This window comes from Nomascus leucogenys, chromosome 10, assembly GCF_006542625.1.
Source record: "Nomascus leucogenys isolate Asia chromosome 10, Asia_NLE_v1, whole genome shotgun sequence".
NCBI classification, from domain to species: Eukaryota; Metazoa; Chordata; class Mammalia; order Primates; family Hylobatidae; genus Nomascus; species Nomascus leucogenys.
The window spans coordinates 25,329,095-25,338,331 of NC_044390.1; the positions used below are offsets into that span (position 1 = coordinate 25,329,095).

Genomic DNA, 9,237 nt, shown 5'->3' on the forward strand with positions numbered 1-9,237 from the left:
CTGTAAATGGAAGGAAGGCCCTGGGATAGCTTAAAGAAGTATATAAAAACTAATATATGTGTAATGATTTTCATATTTTTGCTTCTTATATATTCTTGTTTATCAGAATATTAAACTCCAAAGAATAACAGGTGGTCTGTATGCTATGTACAAACATAGATAGATAGATAGATAGATAGATAGATAGATAGATAGATAGACAGACAGATAGATAGATAGAATATAAAACCTTAATAGTTTTAGGTTTTATGGAGAGAGAGAATTTACTTATTTTATGTATGGTTTGGGGTTTGGGATATATGTGTGTGTGTATTTGTAAGCCAATTAAAAAAAATTTTTATGTATCCACACATTAGGAAATATAATGAAAAAAATCTGACAAAAATTCCAAGGAATAAATGTAACAAAATTTGCAAAATTTATATGAAGATTTATTTTTTAAAGATTTATTTTTATTTATATAAATGTATGGAGTGAAAGCATAATTTCATTACACTGACATACTGCACAGTGTTGAAGTCAGGGCATTTAGCATATCCATCACTGGAGTAACATGCATTTTACCCATTTCTCATCATCCACCCCACTCTCATCCCACCCCAGAGTCTCCACCATCTAGCATTCCACACTCTACTTGCATGTGTACACATTATTTAGCTCCCACTTGTAAGTGAGAACATGTAGTATTTATCTTTCTGTGGAAGACATTTTTTAAAACACTGAGAAAGGGAACCACAGAAGACTTAGAAAGGTGGAAAGGCATACTATGTTCTTGGATAGGAAGGTACAGTTATAACAAGAATACCAATTTTCTCCATCATAATTTATACAATTAACTTGATATTATTAAAATAACTAGAGAATTTTTTTCAACTGAGCAAGCTTATTCCAAAGTTTTTATATAAAATGAACATACAAAACAGAAGAATTCTGGAAAAGAGGTATAAAGTGGAGAGACTAGACTTATTAGGTATTTAAAATATATAATAAAGCTATAATAATTGAAACAATCTGTACCTGCACTTGACTAAACAGAGAAATCAATGGAACACTATGGAAGCCGACAATTAGATGTAAATACCTAACAGTATTTAGTCTACAATAAAATGGCATTAGAAATTTTTAGGGGAAAATGGATTTATAAACGGTGTTGGGAAACTGGGCAGTCATCTAAAGAACAAGTTTATTCTATCTGTGCCATCTTTACACTTAATGAATTTTGATGGATCAATTATGAAAATGTAAGAAATAAAATTAAAAAGTTACAGAAGAAACCATCATGGGTTTTTAAAAAGTGTAATCTAACAGTCTAAGATACTTTGTACACGTGACGCAAAATACAGAAGCATAATAGAACAAGTAAACAAAACCATAAGAAACTAAAAATGGCCAGAAACAGTGGCTCACACCTGTAATCCCAGCGCTTTGGGAGGCTGAGGCAGACAGATCACTTGAGCCCAGGAGTTCAAGACCAGCCTGGGCAATATGGTGAAGCCCCGTCTCTACAAAAAATACAAAAAATTAGCTGGGTGTGGTGGCACATGCCTGTAGTCCCAGCTACCCAGCAGGCTGGGGTAGGAGGATCACCTCAGCCCAAGAGTTTGAGGTATCACAGAAGGGATATATTAAGGGCTCAAATAAATAAATAGTAAAGCCATCCACTGAATAGAAAAAAAAAGTAGAAAACACTACAAATAGACAGTTTATAGAAAAGGAAATTAAAATGAGAAATGCAAATAAACTTCACATTGAAATATCACTTTTCACCTATCAGGAAGATAAAGATCTAAAACTTTTATTGCATACTCTGTTGGCAAGTCTGTTGGGAATGGGCACTCTCACTCACATTGAAGGGAGTAGGTACTGGTAAAACCCTTTTGGAGTGTGATTTAGCAATGTCTACCAAAGCGATAAATATGCATACTTTTTACCTAGCAAAGGTTACCACACATGTGTGGAATATGAAAGCACAAGGTTATACATTACAGCTTTTTTTAATTGTAAATATTAGACACAGCTTAATATCCTTGCATAGGGGCTGATAAAATCAAATTTGGTTCATCCATTTCAATGTGCTTACTTCATACAACTGCAAACACTAAAGAAAAGGATAAAACAAATCCAAAGCATATATACGGTGATCCTAAATTCCAGTTTCCAGGGCATCTGGGTTTATGCTTGTTGTTCTGGTGTTCCATCCAATTGACATTGCCTTGTACTGTCCAAAGTAACCTGTCTATTTAACACATAATTTGGTTGTTACAATGGAGTAAATGTTTATATCCCCCCAAAATTCGTATGTTAAGGTCCTAACTCCCTGTGTGATGGTATTAGGAGGTGAGGCCTTTGAGGGTAATTAAGTCATGAGGTTAGAGGCCTCACGAACAGTATTAGTGCCCTTATGAAAGGACTCCAGGGAGCTCTTTTGCCCTCTTTCTGCTATTTGAGGATACAACAGTCTGGAACCAGCAAGCTGGTTCTCACCAGAACCCAGACATGCTGGCACCCTGATCTCTGACTTCCAGCTCCAGAATGATGAGAAATACATTTCTGTTGTTTATAAGTCACTCAGTCTATAGTATTTAGGTTGGTGCAAAAGTTATTGCATAATTACTTTTGCACCAACTAATTATTACAAAAACTACAATGACCTTTGCACCAACCTAATAACTTGTTCCGGCAGCCCAAACTAACTAAGACAGTAACTCTAGGTGTATTTCGCTTTGGAAGTGAGAGAAGGGATTGGGGTGAGGCAGGGAATGGCATATGAGGTTAGATGAAGGGAAAGGGAAGGGAAAGACAACTTGATGCTTCCCAGACAACTTGGTACAATTCAATTCTTCTCTTTTTGACCCTATCAAAGCTGTAAGCTATAGATGGTAAATCTCTGGAGCCACGAGAACCTAGGTTCAAATCCTGGCTGTGCAATTTACAATCTATATGATCTTGGCCAATTCCTTAACCTGTCTCTGCCTCAGGTTTCTCATCTATAAAATTGAGATACTAGCGCCTATCTCATTAAGGTTATTGAGAGGATTAGATGAGCTAATGTATGTGAAGCACTTAAGACAGAGTGTGACACTTATGAAGCACTATAGATGCATTAACTATTACTGTGATTCATGGTGCTCTTAGTGTGGATACCTCATCCAGACCTTGACAAAGTCAATACATACTGAAAGGCTCAACTACTGAAATTAATCACACTAAGATCTACATGTAAACTGCATTCACTCATCCAACACATTTTTGTTGAGCATTTATATTTATGCTCTGAACTAAGCTCTAGGAGAAAAAATTATATAAAGCACAGGAGGAAAATAAGACGAATTGGTATAAAGCCCACATGCATAAGATGAAACTATTATAAGACAGGTTGATAATGAATTTTTAAAACTTGATTAAATTAAGCAAAAACAAATGGTCTAGTTGCCAGTAAGTTTGTTAACCTTTTATCTGATAATCTTAACAAAACTTCAAAACGGAATAAAAATTTTTAATATAGGCCGGTTTTAGCTGATACTGAACAATAAAGGGGTACTTAACTGCACTTTCCTGGTCAACAACAAGAACTTTGGAACCAGGATAGGCTCAGGTTTGAAACTAGCTCTGCCACTTTCCTTGTGTACCTTGAGCAAGATACCTAACCTTTCTCTCCATTAATTCTTCATATTTAAGATGAGCAGCACTAGCTACCAGTTTACATGGTGTTATAAGGATTAAATGTAAGGCAGTTACCTAGTGTTTAGCCCATAATAAATGCTCAGTAAATACTTGCAAGCATCATAATTATTTCTCTGAATTTAAACAAATAGTACTTATATCTCTATTCACATTACATCTTCTGCACCTGATTTGCCTTCATTTTTCTCCACATAAATGAGACTAAACATAATTCATTATTATTAAAATATTGAATGTTTTTTAAAATGCATTTCCAAAAAACAGTGACTTGCTGATAGTTCTCATAGCAGGAGTGTAAACTAACTCCCCTTCAGGGAGTTGCATAGCCATCTCTTTGTTTAGGTGATTTCTAGACTTCCTATTTAGGCAAGGCTCTGATCTAGAAGACATAACTTTTTATAATCCAGCTCTGATGACACAGCATGAGTGATGGAGCTATAAACAGACTCCCTCCTCCTCCCCCACAAACCATGTTTCTGTAGGATGAGGGCCCAGTTAGTGGGAATTCACTTGTAAAAGACTTGGAAATACTTTCTTCAGCACACAGCTGAGCACCAAAACTTTTCAGCTATACACCATCTCTCTTACAATTATGCTCTAAGCCAAGAGAAAAATCTTGCTAAGTTATTTATGTTTTAGGCATTTGATTTCTCATTTTAAAGTGCTAATATTACAAGTAATTTAAATAGCAGGCACAGTCTAAGATTTAAAAAGAAGAAAAAGTTGAAGAATTACTGATATACTTGCTAAAGTGAATATTAGGAATTTTAATGTCAGATGTTCTAATGGGGGAAAAAACCATGTTTGAGAACTAAAGAGATTAGCTGAGAACTGAACTCTAAGGCAGGTATTTTTAGGAATCTTTGGTAGTGTTTTAATGTCAGCTTAAGAAACAAAGTAAAGTATTTGTGTCTCATAGTTGCTAGGCAACATATTGGATTTGATTTGGTTTCTAGTCATTTTAAAAAATAGTGCCATGATTATAATAGCAATAAAACAGTATTATCCTTTTCTCAATTCAATATTAAAATACTTAAGAACAGTTTGGCTTTGATGGGGTCATTATTACTTAACTTTTATTTTTTCATTGTTTCCATATCCTTATTCCAGAACCCTGGAACCATGCACACTGTACTCTTAAAAGAATAACTGATGTCTTAATTGTGCATTATGCTGTTTTACTATTTTAGATTAGATATTTACATAAAATTCAAGATACTGAAGTTTGTAGCCTTTTTTCTGAGTTTCTCCACACTTTGATCATCATATTCCTGAATCATCAATACATTTTCTTTCTAAGAAAGCAAGGAAGTAGTAGGTACCTTAGAGAGATTTTCACTTAAAATAGTTACAATAGCTTCAGATATTTTTTTAAATATTTACACAAAAACCTAACTCCCCAACCAAGCCAGAAAGATTAGGTATTATTAGTATTTACGTATTTTTGTGAATTTTTAACTTAGACGATATTTGTGTTTTCTTATAAAGTTAACATATACTTTTTAATTTTTTTTTTAGTCAGGTACTACAAAGCAGTATAAAATAAAAAGTAGCATCCCTCTTCCTACTCCTTCCTCAAGTTACTTCAATCGTATTCCCCAAAAATAATCGCTAACACTTTCTTACAACTCTACATATTTTTAAATTCTGCTTGGAAACACGTGCTAGATTCGACACAACTCATTTATTGTTAGAGCTTGAGTGCACTCTTTGTTACCACCCAACCAAGAGTAAAAAAGTAAAAACAATTTTTTTCAGGGAAAAAAAAAAAAAGGAATCCCTGGACCCAAACATTCTGTTCCAATTCTTTTCAGGTAGTAACTCTTTCTCCCCGTTCCATTTCTGGCCAACACAAACACACTACCCAATGACACAGCTAACTGACCATACTGGATGGGAATTTCTGGATGGAAGTTTTTAAAAGGTTAATATATCTGAAGTAGTTTCCCAGCTCTTAATTTAGTCTAAGTGTAATGTACCAAACAGTTAATATCTCTCTTCTGTCATTTATTTCTATTAACTTTCTCTTTTTTATTGTTTACTCTCATTTTATTGTTTACTTTACACAAAAGTTTGAAGGGCTGGAATGATCTGGGCCTCTTGAAGGTACAGGAAGCCCACTCTACGTACACGTGCAAGCTAAAGCTGCACCAAGAAATTGTTACTAAGAGCCCTGTCTCTCTCTCTGTCTCTCTCACACATACACACACACACACACACACACACACACACACACACAACCTTGAATCAGAAGGCTTTTCTTATAGATCCTGTCCTTCTCCAGGATCCAGTTTTCTGGATAGTCCAAACGATTTCCATCTTCCAGCCCTAGGAGAAGCTACTGTTCTTAGATCCATTTTTGGTATCTGGAAGATTAGTTTCCTTCCTGTTTAGGCCTTGTTTCTATAAAGTACATTCTGTTCTCTCTCGCCCGATTCTCCACCCCCGTTACCCATTGCACACATGCACACACAAACACACACATGATCTTTGCCATAAGGTATTTTTCCAAACTGTTCCTCAGCAGCCACACTCTCAATTAAAGCCATCCTAGGTATTTGGCTTGTTTGTCATCAACAAATTTTAGGGTGCCTGCCCAGCTCATGCCCTCTTGTCTGAGAGCTGCCTCTTCACTCTACAGTCCCAGTTGTTCATATCACATCACCTCCTTCCTGCTTGGCTATAAGCTGATTGGATTGCAGGTAGACATGTGCCCTTTTTACTGGTCCCATCAGATCCACTCACTTGAGAACTTGAACTAAGAATCGCAGTACTGAGAGTCAGCAAAAGCTAAAAAGATACTGACATGTCAGGAACTAGGGTGGTCATTTGGGTGTAATCATGCTGATGAGGAAGCAGAAAGAATCAGACTTCAGACAGAAGAAAACAAAGTAACAAACATTCAGAAACCATTAGAAACATGAGGCCATGTGACAAGTAAAAGCAAAAACAAGAACAAGAACATAACAGAGAACAAATACTCCCTAATTGTTGACAACTTTCCATTTTTTCATGAAGTACATATACATTTTCTGACCCTAAATCCTTTTGAATAGCTGAGAGTCTTTTTAATAAACTCATCTTGGTTTAAGCTAGATTGATGGGACTTTTATGTCTTACAACCAAAAAAATCCCTGACTATGATCTTTCTTACTCTCTTATCTTCTTCGTATTTTTTTTTCTTTTCCTCCGTGGATTTCCCTGCCCCAAAAGATAATGCCATCTGGATATTTTCTCTTAATCTCTGAATCATGCCCAGAAATTTTATGGCATATAATCAATAAATATTGATAGACTTTTATAGCATAAAACACATCTAGTTATAGCATAGAACACAAACAATAGGATCAATTGCATAAGGCAATATACGAGCTTTCATTTTTTTCAATGCTAAATTTGAGGCACTACACCAGGGATTTTACAATCATTTTCTCTTTTCTTATAACAGTCATCCAAAGTGAGAGGTATTTGTCTCTTTTATAGAGGAGAAAATAGTAGTCTGAGAACTTTATAGAATAATACTAATTAAAGACACATGGCTAACAAGCTGAAGACTCAGGGTTGTAACCCCAGTTTATCTGGTTCACAAATAAACTCTCTAGTATACAAAGTCCATATATTTCAATATCAAGTCCATATATTTCAATATAATTCATTTTATAAATCAATATAAATGCGCTTAGAGAAGCCAAGTCTCCTAGTGCATGTCTCATACACACACACACACACACACACACACAAATGTGCAAGAAATGGCAAAAACGAGAAGGCTTCATCCTTCACAAGTGCCGCTGGAGCCAAGAGGCAATGTTGCAACACAACAACAAGAATTATGGAGTGAATGAGTTCTGTGCAGTAAGGGAGATAATGGGCATCTCTTTGCTCTCACCTCTATTTTAAAGCAGAGTATGAAACTTTCTCCCACGTCATTAACATGTCAGAGAACTTGCAGAACAAGGAGGCTGGGCAAGGAGAAATGCACCTCAGCCATCCCTGGGGAGAGAACAACAGTAACAGGCATTTTACAGAGCCTGTCTACTCTGAAAGCTCCATGAGAGCAGGAACCCTGTACTTTAGCACCTGGCACATTACCTGGCACATATGAGGAGTTCAATAAATACTGGTGAATGAATAAACTCCAACTGTCTAAGTTTCAGCAACTGCACAAATTCTGACAATCCTAAATGGGAAGAAAGCTGCAAACGTACAATTGATGCTGATTACAATTGAAAGGATGGAATCTAAGCAAGTTCTGATGGAAATACTGATAATCCTCTGTGGGTGGGAAGGAGGTGGAGATACTCCTGACAATGCAAAGTAACCACTCAGACACAAACAAGAATGGAAGGTGAATTTGCACAGAACATAGAGGAGAGTCAGTAAATGCCAAAGAATCAGTGGAATACATTTAAAAAGGAAAGACAAAAAATCATACACTTCTTTTTTTTAATCTGAGAGCATGTACTGCTTATTAACTGACCAGATTAGAAAAATAATCATGGAAGACACCTTAGTTCATTCTAATAAGCCTGTTGATCTGGTCCTCCCTGTTGCCAGCATCTCCACCTTTTACAAAATGGGTGGTCTTTTTCTTCATTCCACATTGTGGAGAGGATAATTTGAAGGGACACAGGAAGTTATTACAGGTCTCATGAATCAGATCCACCATGCAAATAATGCCATATTTACCAAGAGATCCAACAATCAAAGTGTTATCTGTCAAAGAAACTTACTTCTTATCGATTTTGCCATAATCATGCTTGTAGATTAGTTCATTTACTGACTTCGGATTTGGGTACCCCCATGCAATATATGGCTCTACAATGCTCAGCATGTTAACTGAAGCTTTGTTGATCTTCACAAAGGTTCCATTGAAGATTTGATGAAGGCGAAGAAGCTGCAACACCTTTTGGACCTTTGGGCCCACACCATTGATACCTCTGACCCTGATGACCAATGCCAATTTGGGTTCTGCAGGTGCATAGAAGCTGCCAGCTTTTCTTACCATCTGAGCCATTCAAATTTCAATTCTGTACATCTGCCTGTATTCCTTGTGATAATGCTTCGCTTTTTCATAGATAAGCTTCCTCCTTGCCTTTCAAAGCATCTTTTGGGCAAACTTCTTTCTCAGGCGCTTGATCTTCAGCTCTGCAAAATTCCTACACTTTTTCTTAAAGGTTTCTGGCACAGCAGGAACCTTATTTTTCTCTTCGACACACTCCATGGTTCTAGCCGGAAAAGAGGCAAAATCAATACATTTCACTTATTGACATCTCCATAAGGATTTTGCCAATATTCCAGTAGGAAGGGTTGGAAGTTAATCCTGTGAATACACAGACTATCACATAATAATGATGATAATAATATTACTGTAAGTAAATTTTATTGAGGACTTACTAAAATATTTCAGGTAAATTCATTCATTCAAACTTTGAATCCTGAAAATAACCCTATTAGGTGGCTACTATTATTATTCCCAGTTTTTGCAGATAAAGAAACAGAAATTCAAAGAGGTAAAGCAATTTCCTTAAGGTGAAAAGATCAGTAAGTGAT

General features: G+C 36.0%; 1 pseudogene; it reads right to left on the reverse strand.

Annotated features, from left to right (window-relative positions):
* Window positions 1-8,194: 8,194 nt before the first annotated feature.
* Window positions 8,195-8,908, reverse strand: LOC100604407 (annotated as a pseudogene).
* Between the last annotated feature and the right edge of the window lie 329 nt (window positions 8,909-9,237).